Source organism: Gymnodraco acuticeps, unplaced genomic scaffold (assembly GCF_902827175.1).
Source record: "Gymnodraco acuticeps unplaced genomic scaffold, fGymAcu1.1, whole genome shotgun sequence".
Taxonomy (NCBI): domain Eukaryota; kingdom Metazoa; phylum Chordata; class Actinopteri; order Perciformes; family Bathydraconidae; genus Gymnodraco; species Gymnodraco acuticeps.
The window spans coordinates 1,600,491-1,615,462 of NW_022990398.1; the positions used below are offsets into that span (position 1 = coordinate 1,600,491).

The following is a 14,972-nucleotide window of genomic DNA, read 5'->3' on the forward strand; positions in this document are numbered from 1 at the left end:
TAATATTATGTAAAAGCACAAAATTATTGTCATCAAAATAAACTTGTAAAGTAAAAGTACTTGTTATGTTTAATAGCCCCTTTCAGAATAATTTATATTAAATTATTCGATTAAGACTATTGGTGCATTAAGGGGTTCATCACAGCTTGTCAATGTGAAACTTAAATAACTTTGTACAATAAAACAGATTGAAATACATAAACATACACCATACAGTAATTTCACCCAGTCTTTGATATACAGGAATGAATACCTCTGACTCTGTCTCAACAGAGAATATAACATCATTTCAGATTGCAACATTATATTTCAGAATGTCTTATTATTAAGTCCAGTCACTCCCTGTGCTACCTCAATGCCACAAGGCTCATTTACATTGAATTTCAGGATGACAAACCTCCCGTCTCTCTCAGGGACGCTCTCTCCTCCTCCTTAATAGGCTTATTGCATTACGCCGAACCATAACTGGAAAAATGCAGTTATTAACTGATCTGCTCAATTAAACAAGGAGAAAAACAGACATAAGGTGAGCACAGGTGTTTGGCATATTCATTACAGCTTCACACATGGGGAAGCAAGTCATCACATTTCCCACAGTGATCCTGTTCCCACTGCTAGGGAAGGTGACAGTGTATTGAGGTTTATTATAATTGTACATGCCAATTACTTGTATTGAGCTCTGTAAATAACTACATCATTAGTGCCCAAGCCTTGAGGTGAGAACAGCCTAAGTGTTATTACCACACATCCTATACGTGCACAGACATAGTTTCTACAGAGTTGAAAAGCTGACTTTTTTCCATTTACTGGAGAGGTACTTTACAGAGAAAGTATTTTTCACAGACTAACACAGAAAATACATATTGGGAGGTGGGATCATGTCAAAGTCAAAGATTGCCCTTTAAACCCTTTCAACAAAACCTGAAATACAATAATTGTACATAAAAAACCTTCATTTATATATATATTAAACGGTATGCTGCATCAAGGTACACGTTTATTTAGTAGCACATTTCTGCTTTATTTTAAAGTAAAATAGAGACAGGAAATACAGGGGAGAGAGGGGGATGACATAAAGTTAAGGGCCCTGGGCAGGACTTGAACCTAGAGGTCGCTGCTCATTCACGATGTAATCTTGATGGCACTTGGGGAGCAAAAACCCTGACACACATCATAGCTTTTGCTTACATTTGATGTGAAATTGATTCCTCAACCTTGTGGACATGCTCTTGGATTAAGTCTATGTAAGCTTGATAATAGTGGCTGAAAATGATCATCTTTTGTCAAGGAGGAAAACGTCAAACTACCTAATTTTCCATTTAATAAACTCTTTGCCAAAGTCTTGTAAAAAGAAATAAAAGCAAGTATGATGGGTGGGTAATACAGATGGCAATGACACCATTTCATAGTAACCTTGCTCAATGGCACCACTCAAAGGACCTCTTTAAGTAACAGTCTCCACTCAAAATGAAGGTCTGTTCAGGGACTTGAACCTGCGACCCTACGGTTCACAAGTCCCTACAGACTGAGCCAATGGTGTTGCAGCTTCAGCAACGCTCCTTTTGATGAGTAAACTGACCCTTGAATGCCCCTTTTAAAACATATCTTGCATGTAGTACATCTATTCTTAATGAATGAAAAAAGGCGTTTGATGCTTACCCACAGTTACAACTGAATCATCGCACCACTGGTGATACGCAGCTGGGAAGGCCACACTGCATACTGGATGAAATAAGTAGCGGTGATGTCCTTTGTGGCTCTTCAGCCGACCATTTTCTCTTCCGCTGATGAGTCTTCTCACGCAGACGGGCAACACTGAGACCAGACCTGTAAAAGAACATTTCAGTGAATATGGCAGTGTTTTCACAGTAGGCCTATGTACATTCATGTGTGACTCACAGCAGTATGAGCCATTCAAGGACAGTCAGCCAGGTTTAAACACGTTTGGATAGGCTCTAAGAGTCAAATGCCTTCCAGAGATTATTGGCGAGACACCTTTGTGAGCGTTGTTGCTGTGATGCATATTCATTATTTAACAACAAAGAGCTAAGGCTGAAAATGCGGCTGAGGAAAAGTGTGTCAGTACCAAGTAATGAACTCTAATTTGGATGCACATTGACATTCACAGCATCCCCAGTCCTTCCCCAGTGGCATACCACTGCTGTGCTTTACAATCCCGCATTTACTCATGTGCGACATATGATATCAATATATATTGATCATCCTACTTTATTGACTCTAATCTGAATTTAGAGTTTTCTTTTTTTATGCCTAATGATTCAGGGTTGCCAACTCTCACGCATCTGGCGTGTGACACACGCGTTCACTCTCAATCTCACGCTCTCACGCTGCCCAAACTATTCTCACGCCAAAAACAAAAATACCGAAGACTAGAAACGGGTTTGAAAACTTTTGTCACGTAGTGATCGTCTTCTTAATAGAACATCTTTGATAATGTCTTCTGGCCAATCAGAATCAAGATAACGGCGTGGTGTTGTTGCAGGAAGTCCTGACGGAGAATACTTTTACTGTAGTACTACATCGATACAACATTACGTGTTGATAGAAATCAACACGTAATGAAATAAGACCCCACGGTTTGATGATTGATAGGTGTGTGGGCTGTCTTTCATCTTGACACACAGAACAATGGGGGCTATCCACCCTTATCCACAATGTAAAGTCATTCACAGCCTCTTCCCTCTTCTCTCTGTGAGGAGCAGCAGGTTCAGCTTTCAGAACAAAGTAACAAAAAACTAAAATGGCATTCATTTTTTTAAATATATCGTGTAGTAATATATGTATTTATTTTTCTTCTCAAGAGAGTACCAGAATGTGTATTTTATGTTAGTATTTCAAAAAATCTCCTGGGGGAGAATCCCCCCGGACCCCCCTGCAGGGGTTGGGTTTTCAGCAGGTCAACTCTTTCACCTGTGGAGAAATTGCAGGATTGGCTCCAGGTCGCACTTTTTATTTACTACAAGACAAATGTGCCTTTTTATTTCATACAGTTCAATTTGGATTGAGACAGGGAAATAATCTAAACCTCACGCGTGGCGTTTCACTGTCAAGGGGAGCGTATATGTAATTACATTGCAAATACTGACTTGAGCTCCACCACTGTATGGGTTAGCCCTACCATAGATTACCCAACAAAAATACAAAATACGGGTCGATTCATAAAAAGTGCAAATATGTAGCTTTTTGGGGAATAAACCGAGTCCCAGATTCATTTGACAGAGACACACGGTTGTATAAATAGGCAACTTGCCTGTGACCTAGTATTGCAATAGGGAGTGTTTGTGCCTAATGCGCTCACAATTTCAAAGCAATCTATTTTTCAGATTGCCCTAGCTCATTGTTCAATTCCTCAAACTGAAGGATCATGCATCTGTGGGGTTGACGTCAGTCGTGTGGAATAAGAAATAAAAGATGAATACCAGAAATGGTCTTCATGGATTAGTGCAGCTCCTGCAGTAGGCTATTCATTTTTTTATGACAGCGACAAGCAACTGCTGTAGTGGCAACAAAACACCAACCTTACAGCAGCGATAGAAAGGCTTTCACTGCCAGGTATCGTCATGCATGCTAAGTTGCAATGACAGTGCTGTCGTTTTGATTTCTGCTCAACACTTCCGAAAGATTATGATGAAGCTAAACAGAAAGAAACACAGAACAACATCCTACCAATATTTCAGAGCTCGATTTTGACAAAATGAAAATGGGAAAAACAAAGCAATGTGGCAAGCCCTTCGAGGCTGAAATGAGCTGGAACTCATATTGCTGTTATGTACACAATATGGAGAGCTAGGACGCTTGTTTTGTGAAATGAAGAGTGCATTCATTAAAAGTATTGATTTGTTCTTTGGAACAGATTTGTTTAGACATTTGAGTAGGTTGGAAATGGAAAATATATTTATTTTTTCAAGAAGATTTAGGTCAACTTAATAAATCTAATTGAACCAATACCAAACACTTCACACCTGATTTCACACTGTGTTTAATGCTAATTCTAAAAAGCTAGCATGTAACATGTTAAAGTGAGACGGTGAACCAGGTAAACAGCACCTGCTAAAAATCTGAATTTTAAAAATATTATCGTTAGCATGCACAACATTCACATTCAAATAAAGCATTTCTCATTGTTTCTAGACATTTCTAATTAGTTGTAGACATATTTTCGACGTGTTGTCTTAAGAATTTAGAATTTTCCACCTTACAAAACCTGTTTGTATTCTCAGCATCTGAACTGTGTGATGTGGCAAGAATGAAGAAAGTAAATCCCAAAGCACAGATACAGCAGCCAATGGAAGCCAATGGCAACCAATGGCAACCAATGGCGCTTGACAGCCTTTCACATCAGCACGGGTTAACCAGCTGTAAAGGGAACACCTGCCGCTGATTAATAAAGAATCACAGCAACAACGCCATGCGGGAAAATTGTTGTACTGATTGTTGAACACCATTACCCCCAAAAGGTGAAGTGGGAGGGGTGAAACAAACCGTTCCTCTACTGGGTTTGAGGGTGTCAGAGAAAAAGGTACTGTATGAGAAAAGAAAGACGAGAGGTACAAATAGTTCATCTCAGAGTAACGATACAGTAAATAGTTTGTTTGTTAATCAACACACAGCAGATTGTCCCATTTTACGATGATTTACTTTCAAATTATGATTAATGGTTATAAAGGAGCATGGTATCAGTTGCCAAATTGTAACCCTTTACAACGTAGGCCTATGGTTTGTTTCTTTAGATGTCTAAATAAGTTTAACTCATAGCCTTCCTGTAACTGAATTGATCTAAGGAAATGCTTTTAACCAAGGAATTTTGAAGACTTTTTCCATGCAAAACACGATTCTAACAAATCCTAAGCAAAAAGAGATCCTTCAGGGATTTGAACATCTATATAATCCTGCTACTATTTATATAGTTGGACTGTCATCCTGTTTTTACCAAAATGTAATTACAACTGAGCAAAAATCTATTCAATGATAGAGACCACAAAATGTGACTTAAAGCATAAGGGACAGTTAAGATTTCCAATGCAAATGAAAATGAGTTCACACTTAATTTTGACAAATTGTCAACAAAAGTCAACTCTAATAGGGGAAATAAGTGTAATAAAATATACATACTGCTTTTCAACGTGTATTATAGGCTACTTTACAGAAAACGTTTTTTTTTTTTTTAGTTGATTCATCATGTACGTTTCTCCAGGGCCGGCCCTTGGCATAGGCAGTATAGGCGAATGCTAAGGGCGCATGTATTTAAAAAATAATGTTTATTTAAATTACATAACAAAATAATTTCCCGAGTTTGGATCAGCAAAGTACATCTTATTATCTTATCTTAACAGAACTACGTCTATATTGCATACAGCGCCCATAAACTATGGCACATCCCCCCCCCAAAATCAGGTAAGTTGAACTGCCCCAGCCCTGCAGCCCCCGGGTCAGAAAGGCAAGGAGAGTCAGGCTAGGGTAAGGTGTTGAGGTGTGAGATTGAGGCTTTTAGTAGACAGTTGGAATGAATGTATAGACATAGTGGTAAAAAAGAGTGGTTTCTGTAAAATCTATTATTTTAGTTAAATCGTTTTTGCGCCAGCTAATATCTTGCCTAGAGCAGCTGCGTTTATTGGTGAGTCTGCTCTACTGAGTTCCCTTGGCCCTGACCATTTCCTATTTATTGAAAAGCCAATAATAATGTAATATTTCTATTGCTCTCTTTCTGGCGCTCTTCAACCGGCAGGTTCTCTGGAGACTGTGTGTCTTGGTATGTACAATTGTTCGCGTTTGTTTATGCATCCATTTGTCTTCGAACAGCTTGGTAAAGCCTTTTTTTCAGGGATAGCCCATCAGGGGAACCTTGGAAGACAAGTTGCAGCAATAGATCATTATTAATTGTACTGTCACAGACCCCCAAAAAGCCTCGCCTGGAGGTGTCATTAAAAGTGAATTCTGAAGCATTGATTCAAAAAGGCTTAATTGCTTTGAAATACAATACGCCAGGAGCAGGTGATCTGTCTAGGATTTCTCTGGCAATATGCTTCTCTGGCTGTCCTGTTCTTTTATTTAAAGGCATATACTCATAATAACATCATCATAAAGTTTGATAAATGTGGCTTGGCTTGTACACCATGGTCAATTTTGATGAAACCTGAAAATGTGGAATAGGTTCTGAAAGTAGAAACAATGCAGGCACTACAAGAGGTGGACCTTTATTATGCAGTTGTGTGTGTTCAAATCCGGAAAGAGAACATCTCTCCCACACACTCCCCCCGCATGAAACACCTCCATTAGACTCCTTTGTTTACTCATGTGACATAGTGACCTCACTATGTAACACTCGCGCTTCTATCGGCTAGCGCTACAACACATTGTACATGATAGGCTAAGGGGCGGGACATCTATAAGCAGTTGATCAATCATCACAGTGCTGGGATCTGTTTTCAGACAGATGGTGAAAAGATATGCTGCAGCACAGGCAGTATGAGAAAAATAAAGAGCTTTTTGAACATTAAAGCATGGAAACATGTTACAATAGAGGCACAGAATACAAATATGAAGCCGTTTAAATCTTTCCGTCTGTCTGACAAAATAATTAAACTCATTTGTGGGCAGAGAGGGAACTGATGACATACTGTAATATGTTAATCTGAAATCTGGAGCAGAGCTGGCAACCCTTTTCCCTTTCAAAGTGTTTAATGCTCTTAGAATTATAACATCAAGGATCACCTTTAACAAAACACGTATACAGTATGACGAAGAAAGCATTCCCACTTTTACGTCTGCCATGTTTGTGCTTGCTACTATTCATATTCCACTGTTGGGGTCAATGAAAGGTCGCCTTCACACTAGTTTTGTGTTACTTGTCCCATCAATCCAGTTCACACCTGCCATGAGCGAATGTGATTCTCTCATCATGAAACCACTACTTGCTTTGAGTCTAATAATAGCAATGCAGGCAGCTATGCATACTGTAGTTGGCTGTGAGAGGAAAAACGACTATGTTGTTTACGATCATTTCATATTTTGGAAGTTAAGTGGAATTCTAACATAGTTAAATTGATAATGGTGATAATCGATGCAGTAATTAGTATTCAAAAAGTGTCTGAAGTGCAATTAGATGTAGACCATGTCAAGCTTTTATCTGCCAGGTTTTCACTTTTTGCAGACCAGTTATCCTAATTAGTGTAAATGCTGTTTGATAAAAAAAATATGCCAGAGAGTGTGGCAGTAAGTGCTGTTTCACATGCTTGATTTAGATGATGAGGATGGCTGTTTCACTTTCAGGAAAACTTGAATTACCCATTAGCTGTGAGCATTGGCCCTGATTGATAGCACCAGTCCATGCCGGGATCTGGCTGGCTCAGCAATGATGAAAGATTTAAGAGCACCAACCTTCAGGCCGGTTCTTCTCTGCTCATAGCGGCGGGGGGATAGCCTAGCGCAGTGTGCCCTTAACGTATCCTGACTAATTTATAGTCCGGCTTACACAGGGCAAGTTTCCAATGCTGGACCTTGGAGGACGAGGGAGCCTCTCACAGCTGGCTGAGCAGACTGAAGGAGACTCAAGGAGCTCCGCCAGGATTGCAGAGGCTGCCGCTGAGATTTGGACGTGCCTTGTCGGGTCAGCGCTGCCCGGCTCGGATCAGAACGGAGTGAAGGGAGATGTCATCCTGGGGAGACCACGAGGGAAGGCTTGAGAACATTACTATCTCATTGTTTCTCCTCATTGTGACTGAGACTGAAACTGTATGTGATTTTTAGTGCTACAAAGATATCTTGATGCATTAAAGGCTGTGTGCTATTAAAAAATTAAACAAAAATAGTCAAGGGGGTTTGGGAGGGGGATTCGAGACGTTAATGTTTTTGAAAATAAATCAAAAACAACAGTGGACCTAAAAAGACTGCGGAGGTCTTGCACCTGGGAAAAGTAACATTTATAATTGGGCAATTGGTTAAACTAAGAAACTTGAAATTAAGGAATATACACATTTTAAACTCATAACATATTGCAATATTTTCCCTCTCTTGCCTTGTTCTTTCCTCATTAAAAACACTAGGGATGTCATCATATATAACACAACAAAAGGTTTAGTGCTAATTAAACATGCTGACTCCCTTTTCAGTGCCATGGATAGCGCCATCCAGGGAGGAATATATGCTTATTTAAAACTTGAATATTTAAAATATTCAAAAAATTCATTAGCATAATGTACTTTCAACATCAACTTAAATATACAATATTATGCCTACTCGTCTGAGAGCGCAGATAGAAGAGAAGGGACTAATAGTACGTACAAGATGTTGCATTACTGCTCTTGGACAGGCTATTAGCATTCTCTTAAAACCTTAAAGGCCCTGTCACACTGTCCCGAAATGTACACCCGATGGACCAAGCGGCAAACTGTGGGGTAGAGCCGGGAAGCCAATACGGAAGTGCCACACACTGCAGTTCATATATTGGCCGATAGGCGATGGCTGCAGAAAGGAGCAATTTCCATAGACCCCCATGTTAAAATGCCCGATTTTACAGCAGAAAGAACATGTTTCTACCCCTGGCTCCATACATTTTATTATCGATATAGTTAGATTCCACCTTCATGATTATGGATCTGTGAGTGAATTGTTTTCTAACGCGACCCTTTATATTTATATTAAGTCTTAAAGTTTGTGCATACATTAGGGCGTGGTCACTTTGATTGACAGATACGTGCCTCACTGTCAGCTAACAGCAACTTGTCCAATCTGCTAGGCTACAACCATAGAGGCTACAACGTTAGTTAGTTGTAGTTACTGTACTTGATCCTTTAGCTGTGTTCGTGGTGATCGTGCCTGTTAGGGAATATTGTTACAAATACCAGATAATTAAAATGTCGTGCTGTGCGCTTGAATGTACTAACAGATCTTCCAAGAAGTCTACTTTCAGCTTTTTTCGGTGAGTAAAATGATAATATTATACATGTTAACCCCGTTAGCAGGTGTTTGTGTGCTTGTTAGCTTAGCCTGTTATGTAGCTTATTAGCCAGTTAAGGACGTAACCCTTTATACATATATACAGTTTAGTTTATGATTCAGCCTTGGGTAAGACTTTTATACTATATGGCTATGACGCCCATAATGCTAAACGGGAGCAAATGTTAAAAGGGGTGGGCCGCCGGAGTCCACGCCGCCGAAGCTAACGGGGCTGCAGGGTGCTAGCTCGCTAGCGCGTCCCGGCGGCCGTAGCTAGCACCCTGGGGCTCCGTTAGCTTCAGCCAGCGGCGGAGTCCGGCGTTATAACTGGAGATCAAGGAATGCATCGTAACGCGGACTTGGTTCGCCTGCAGCCCGCTGTAGTATTAGCTAAATAAATGATGTTGAGCAAGGCTGAACACCGCCACAATTATTCTGCTATGTATCGGTACTTATTTTATTTTATTAACGTGTGAATGACAAGCATTAAGAATAATACCAAATAGCTAATTATCTTGCAGATTGTCTCGTTTGATTATGAATATAACGTTTATATAGTGGAACTACACTGTTTTATCAAAACCAAAGTGCCACGCAGTGACTTGGTATACATGTATTTCAGCAGGAAATGTGCAACCTAGATGACATTTACCAACACAGACTATATAGAAATATTTGTAAAAGTTGTTCATGCGTTACTAAGTGAATATGGCATTAACCCTCCTGTTGTCTTCGGGTCAAATCTGACCGATTTACTACTTTCATCAATCATGTTTTACATTCGATTGATACTGAGCGCATGTTAGCTTAGCTTCTTAGCCTGAGCTAGGACTCGAACGTCACGCTCGTTGGCAGCCCTGTCCCGCCTCAGCTCCGCCTCTTTGCCCTTATTTGGAGAAGGCGGGAGAAGGCGGGAGTTAGACTCTGACGACACCGTCGAGCCGTTAGTGGCCGACTCCGCCTACTAAGGGCTTCACGGCAACTCTGCAGAATCCTATGGGTGACGTCACGGACCCTACGTCCATTTATATATACAGTCTATGCGATGGACACACGAATATGGAATTGTGAATTTCGCACGATGATGGCCCCGAACCACACACGAAGGCAACATTTACATTACATTTAAGACATACAACTGCAATGAAAGTACCAAAAACAATTGTGTTACAGTACTATGATACTGTACTGATATCTTCAGACTTTGTTCTTTACTTTATCCGTCGTTATATGTAGAAAATATTACGTTTTCTCCGTAATGTTGTTTCCATAACAACAACAACTTCCTGTCAACTGTCCTTCAAAATAATATATTATATCCTTTTTAGTTTCACAGAACACAAATTGGGTTATTTACATAATATATTTACATGATTTTGTTGTGCAATAAAACAACCCGATGGACACACGATAAAGGAAATGTTCAAATTCAGCTGTGATCGTAGCAACATCGGGCCATTCGTGAGGGCATCTTAAGCCATCGTATGACTGCCGGTGGAGTTTCTCAGGCTCCGGCAGCAACTTCGTGAGCGGTGGCAAAATCTTTGGCATGCCAAAAAATTGCCGAAGGACCTTGCGAAGGTTCATTTTCGTGTTGAATTCGTGTGTCAATTGTGCCCTTCGTAAGGCCATCGTGAGGGCATCTTGTTATCATCGGTGCCATCGGGCATTCGCCCCGATCAGAGTGAGGGCGAATGCCCGATGGCACCGATGATAACACGAAGATGACACGATTTGACAAGATGTCCTCACGAGTGCCTTACGAAGTTGCCGCTCACTAAGTTGCTGCCGGAGCCTGAGAAACTCCACCGGCGGTCATACGATGGCTTAAGATGCCCTCACGAATGGCCCGATGTTGTTACGATCACAGCCGAATTTGAACATTTCCTTTATCGTGTGTCCATCGGGTGTCAATTTCGGGACAGTGTGACAGGGCCTTAAATAACTACGTCCCCATATTTGCACGTTTAGATTTGAAGAAAGCCCGTTTAGGGGCAGAGAAGATGTGGTAAACTCACCTATACATCATAAGCCTGTGTCGAAAATGTTTGTGTAATTACTCTCACTGCCACAGGGTCTCCACTCTGCAGGTTTAATTAGCTTTAGAGGTGCTGGTAGCATATTTTTGTTTTTATGCTAGGGTATGCTAACTGGCTTCTGGCATTTTTATATTTACCGTAGAGAAATGCAAATAAGCTTATGTGACAAAATTTCAAATGTATTGATTTAAATACTGTTATTATAATTAACAAATGAGAAAAAAGGCTGCTTATAAACACATGTATTTACATTTGACTCTCCAAAGCCCTTTTTATGATTCATTTGCCCTTCAGCAACAAGAAAATGAATAGCATTTTCATTGTATAGATGTTTTCCATTAGGGGTTTGGCTATACTGTTAATTAGAAAAAAACATTGGATCCTTTATGCGACAACATCAATATAACAAACCATATAAATCATTAAGCGGAGGCTTTGGATGGAAATGAATCAATCTATTGCAACCTTTGAAGACAATTGATGAATGTGAACTTCAACTGTTTCCAACAATAAAGGGAAAGCACAGCGTTTATCTCATTTAAATCTTGTTTTGTGTACAGGGCATTGATTTCAACCACATCTGACATGCCTCACACTGTGAACAGGCTTATTATGCCCAGCAGAAGGTCAAAGGTTGGCAGAGGAAGCTCCCAGATTCATTAGCTAATTAAAAGCTGCTTCCTGAGCGGGAGTTTGATTCTCTAATCCACCTTTTCGCTTTCAGACTTCAACAGGCCAGCTCTGCTGAGCTCCGAGGGCCTTAATGAGGGTTAGACCATGGATTTCATAGATGAAAAATTCTCCAGCTTAAAGTCCCCCAATGATATGCCCTTCTGGAGGGAAAATATATATGATTATGAAACTGATCATCGTTAATTAAACCTGCAGGATTTGATTCAACACAATGACAGTGTAGACTGGTTTTGTTTGTGATGGGAAATAATTGGTGTAAATAGAGATGAAAACGAGACGTGAAGAATGTCCTTAAGGAGAGTCATTATTAAGGAAACAAACTGCTTGTTTGACAAAGTATCACTATTGTAGGGCTTTTAACAAACTGAATTTCATTAACCGGAAAAATATTTGTATTACTTGTATCCTCAACGAAGAAGAGGAAATTGAGATTTGAAAGTTAAGACTGATGGAATAAATGACATAAACCAAAAGCCTTAGGTAATACAAACAATGGAAAAAAGCTTTGGGACCATAGACTATTTAGATTGAGAGAATACCTCCTTCCAAGGATACAAACCAGAAATAGAAATATATAGAATACAAGCTAAGACATATAGGAATGTTGACATAATTTGAGGCTGGATTGGTGATTGAGATAACGTCCATACATCTGACAAAGGCATGGACAACAACAACGGTTTGTTAGCGTTAGCTTCCTAGGTTAGCTAAGTTGTTAGCTGTTTGACTGGAAAGACAGCTGAACATAATATCTCTTTAAATTAGGGCTGTCAAAGTTAACGCGTTAACTCATGTGATTAACAATGGAGAGATTATTTTTATGTAATTTATTATCGATGTTTTGGGCACTAGATTAGACATTAGACCTTTTTGCTCAGAAAAACTAAAGTAAAAAGGAAGAATAAAATGCTAAAAGCAGTTAGAGATCAAGATTTTTATTTTTTTATTTTTTCATACCTGCATTTGTTTTGCCACCCGCACAAAAACAAAACTACAAGTAAATACGTTTCTTTTAAATGTGTGATTAATCCGATTAATATTTTTGATCTATTGACACCACTACTTTAAATACATTAACAGTCATTGTCTCATTGTCTCACTATGAGAAATGAGACATCTGGCTGGCTACATGGTGTTAAGTATGTGCAGTTGTGTGCAGCAGTTGCATGGGTGGATTTGAATCAGGAACTGCTGCCATGTGTGCTCAGCAGAACCGTACCCAGGCTAAGTAGAGGTTTTAAGGATACCTCTGATGCTGAGGCAGATGAACTTGGCACACAACAATTATGGATTCAACGCAGCTGCAAGTTTGCTCATGTCCATCTCTGGTGTTTTCTTAATAACATAATTAGTGAGGGTTGGTATATGTGATTCCCCCTCTATGACATGGTGTCATTAGCTGTGAACCTGCCAGTAAAACACGGCCCCCAGGAGACAGCTAATTTGTGGGGGAGACTCATTTAATAGCTTATGTAATTAGTGGATGTAACATTATTATTATTATTATTTCCCGTGCTTACTGCATGTGTGAGCCATCCCATTTGTATACGCCTTATGCAGTGTATTTCATGCATGAACACATTGATAACTAAAAAGCCTTCAACACCTTACATGTGTTGTATTCCACAAGCTGTAAACTAAATAGGAACGCAAAAGCAACTAATGTATGTTTCCTGCTGATGACCAAGAGAAAAATAAATCATCGAACTAAAACAATCTTATGCCATTGTACTGTTTATTACCATAATTATTAGAAAGTTCACATATTCCCCATATATATATTTTCAAATTATATATCAAAAACTGTTTAGCACCTATGCACCATTTTCACACAAATGGCTTAAATGCCACCATAAAAGCACTGACATTTAAAGATCTCTGGTAAAATGTCAAACAAGTGATGATGTTGAATGCAGGCCTAATGAAGGAGCAAGTAAGCGGCTTCCAGCTCAATGTTAAAACAAGGCCCCTTTTGACATTTCGACCTGAGCCTTGATAATCCACACTTTGCTGGCCTTTCAAAACGTTGCTTATCACTTACTATTATTATTTGTCCTTTGCCTGTATGCGGGAATGCAAAGTCGCAGTCAGAGTGCCCGGGGGCAAAGAAAGATGACACCGACAGAACAGTGTTGACACAGCGACTCACTGTGTGTCTGCTGATGCTACATTACAGAGGTGTCAGTGACTCAACGGAGAAATGACTTTGCGAGGATAAAGAGCACGGTGGTGACTGACGCCAACGCTGTCACCAAATCCACTGCCGTTTTCCAGCTTCAGGGATGCTGTTTGTCCATCAAGGAAAACAAAGTGAGTAATAGTACTAATTGTAATCATACCGGTGACTTCAAATATACCAAATCCAACATCAGGAGGATGCGTCCCCAGCTGACCCAGAAAGCGACGCAGGTTCTGGTCCAGGCTCTCGTCATCTCACGCCTAGACTACTGCAACTCCCTCCTGGCTGGTCTACCTGCATGTGCCATCCGACCTCTGCAGCTCATCCAGAATGCAGCGGCTCGTCTGGTCTTCAACCTTCCTAAATGTTCCCACACCACTCCGCTCCTCCGCTCCCTTCACTGGCTTCCGGTAACTGCTAGAATCCACTTCAAGACAATGGTACTTGCTTACCATGCTGCGAATGGATCTGGCCCTTCCTACATCCAGGACATGGTTAAACCGTACACCCCAGCACGTGCACTCCGCTCTGCATCAACCAAACGGCTCGCTGCACCCTCGCTGCGAGGGGGACCCAAGTTCCCATCAGCAAAAACACGTGGGTTTGCTATCCTGGCTCCAAGATGGTGGAATGAGCTCCCCATTGAGATCAGGACAGCAGAAAGCTTACACACCTTCCGGCGCAGACTGAAAACTCATCTCTTTCGACTCCACTTCGAGCAATAGAACTATTAACAAAGCACTTATATACTAATAAAGGGCTGGCTTACCTAAAGCCAGTTGAGTAGCACTTGAAATGTTTTTGCTCTATGAAACCTGATGTACTTATATGATTCTGTTTTCTTCAAGGTTGTATTTTGTTGGTCGAATGTACTTATTGTAAGTCGCTTTGGATAAAAGCGTCAGCTAAATGCAATGTCATGTAATGTAAATGACAAGTGTAGGACAAACCTAACACATCTTTACTATCATACAAAACCTTCTAATCTCACAAGAGTAGATCATCAGAATACCTTTATTCATCCCAAAGAGGGGACATTTACTAAATTAAAGAATGAGGTTATGCTTGATCTAAATGCTGATAGAAGCATGCTACAGTAACATGCT

The 14,972-nt window shown here is 40.2% G+C and overlaps 1 protein-coding gene across 3 annotated transcripts in view; it reads right to left on the reverse strand.

Annotated features, from left to right (window-relative positions):
- The window catches only part of LOC117551736 (galactosylgalactosylxylosylprotein 3-beta-glucuronosyltransferase 1), an 87,122-nt gene that overhangs the window by 16,452 nt on the left and 55,698 nt on the right, over positions 1 to 14,972 (reverse strand). For all 3 annotated transcript variants that reach the window (XM_034224725.1, XM_034224726.1, XM_034224724.1), the window contains exon 3: positions 1,660 to 1,827. The gene's annotated coding sequence lies outside the window, so the exon portion shown is untranslated. The remainder of the gene's footprint in view (positions 1 to 1,659; positions 1,828 to 14,972) is intronic.